Source organism: Canis lupus, chromosome 6 (genome assembly GCF_011100685.1).
Source record: "Canis lupus familiaris isolate Mischka breed German Shepherd chromosome 6, alternate assembly UU_Cfam_GSD_1.0, whole genome shotgun sequence".
Taxonomy (NCBI): Eukaryota; Metazoa; Chordata; class Mammalia; order Carnivora; family Canidae; genus Canis; species Canis lupus.
In genome coordinates, this window is record NC_049227.1 from 6142676 (window position 1) to 6144984 (window position 2309).

At 48.8% G+C, this 2309-nt stretch overlaps 1 non-coding gene across 1 annotated transcript; it reads left to right on the forward strand.

Annotated features, from left to right (window-relative positions):
• The first annotated feature begins 1717 nt into the window (after positions 1–1717).
• LOC119872441 lies at positions 1718–1863 on the forward strand. Its single transcript, XR_005361517.1, has one exon. It is a non-coding gene; the product is annotated as a U4 spliceosomal RNA (small nuclear RNA).
• The last annotated feature ends 446 nt before the right edge of the window (positions 1864–2309 follow it).

Below are 2309 nucleotides of genomic sequence, written 5' to 3' on the forward strand. Positions count from 1 at the left end.
TCAGGTCATGATCCCAGGGTCCTGGGATCGAATCCTGCATTGGACTCCCTGCTCAGCTGGGAGCCTGATTCTCCCTCTCCCTCTGCTTGTGCTCTGTTGTTCTGTCAAATAAATAAATAAAATCTTAAAAAAAAAAAAAAAAAAAAGAATGGACCATAGCGCTACGGTGACACTCCCCCCACTGGCTTCCCCAGGGCACCAGGGCAGTGGCCGGGAAGCAGGAAAGCGAAATTCTTGTCTCATGGAGTCAGAGAATGAATCTTTTTTTTTTTTTTTTTTTTTTTTTTTTTTTTTTTTTTTTTTTTTTTTTTTTTTTTTTTTTTTTTTTTAGAGAATGAATCTTGAGTCAGAGGATGAACCTCATGGATAAAGGAGAGTGAATAAAGCTATAGAAGTTGATTAACCAAGGATACAGAGAAAGCTCTCAGGAGCCAGAGGGATCCCGAAAGTGTTTACCAAATGGGAGCCTCCACTGACAGTCTTTTATTTAGAACTGACCAGGGAGCTCATGGCCTTATCATTTTTATGATGTCTTGGTTTGAGTGAGGGCTGGTGATAACATCTCGAATGGCTTCTTTTTGGGGCCTGGTTATTCTTTGTTGGTCACAGATGACTGTCAGGAAAAAGACACCTAGGGCATGGAGGTCTGGTTGGTTCCCTCATCTCTGGTTTCCTTACACTTCAGCATTTTTGGGATTTCTGTGGGCCTGATCACACAGCCCCCTACCTATCTCTCTGTACCTCGCCCCGCCTGTCCCTTACTCGCCCGCATCCATAGACGATAACCCTGTCTCCTGCCACCTTCCTGCACAATAGTCACGTGACTCGGTGCAAGTGTTTCCAGCTGGGTTGTCCCCACCTTCCCTGGAATGACCTTGGAAATGTGGCACTGTTAGTAAGGCATCAAGGAGACCCATCTCCCCAGGGAAGGCCATGGTTGAGGGGAGGCAGTTCTTTAGGAGCCCCACAAAAAACATCAGCTTGGAGATCGAGTGCCAGCTTCTCCTTTCAAAGAATATTCTGACGGTCTGATCAAGTAAGATTTAGATTCTAGTGCAGCACATTTCTGGGCACCAGGCCAGGCGGCAACACTGACGCTCTTGCTGAGTCCCCACCAGAGCCACGCAATGCTGGGGAGCCTGATGTGGAACCGAATGGAGGAAGCAGTGCAGGGAACCCCCTCCATTCCTCAGCAAGGAGGGGTTTGACAATTACTTGAAAAATGGATGGTTTATGTGTCCAGGGATGTGTGGATGAATTTTGCTGTGTTCCTCTTTGGACTGACTCAGAGGTTTCCCAAATGAGCTGTGCAGAGGAGTAGCCGTGTGGTGGTGGGGGGGATACACAGAATTGGACAGGCTTATGCAAAAGCTGCCCCATTGGGAGCACCTCTGAACTTTTTTGTATGTTTTATTCTAAATTTGTTTTTCTAGCAAAGACCTGAGACCAAAGGGAAGGGAGAGGTTGAAGGGTGTTGGGGTGTGGGATCAGAATGGTACAAGCCTCTCCATACCCACTTCCAGTTTTTCTTTTCTGCACTGGAGTTCTGGTCTGACAGCCCAAGCCTTGGGTAGAAAGGGAAGGTCCACTTGCGGGAGGCCATGTTTGAAAAGGATCAGAGAGATGGGAAAAATGGGGAGAACGACAAGATTATGTGAAGCAGCAAGTCAACACGAGCGGTGACAAGGGACAAGGTTGAGAGGGAACCCCTCCCTGGAGCTTTGTGCATTGGCAGTGTCACAGTCAATGAGGTTTATCTGAGGCATGATTATTGCTAACTGGAACCTCCTGGTAGTTCCAGGAGGAACTCCCTGGGAGTCCATGGTGGCATTTGGTGGAGGGGACTCTGAGCTTCCTGAGTCCCTGGGCATAGGTGCTGTGGATGTTTGTATTGTACAAGCCAGGGAGCTTGGTGACCACCCTGGGGCTACAGGTGTCACTATGCTTGGTTGGATGTCACCATTGGGTCCTACCTACTCGACCAGCCACATCCTCAGCCTGTCCCTGACACTGAGTCCCCCTCTGGTGCCAGGCATGCCCAAGTTCTTGCTCACCTCTGTGCCTTTGCACATGCTGTTCTCTCTTCCCAGAATATACCTCCCTCTGTCTCCATTGTTTTCACACACCCAACCAGACAACCACCTATCCCTTTTCTATGCTCTCTGTAAATGCTGCCTCCTCCAGGGAGCCCCTCACAACACTGGTTTCCTCAGCATGATCTGTTGGCATGTCTGCCTCCCCCACTGTGCTGTGGGTTGTCCAGTCTATGGACCACACGGGGTTCATTTCTAATCCATCTACCTACCAAA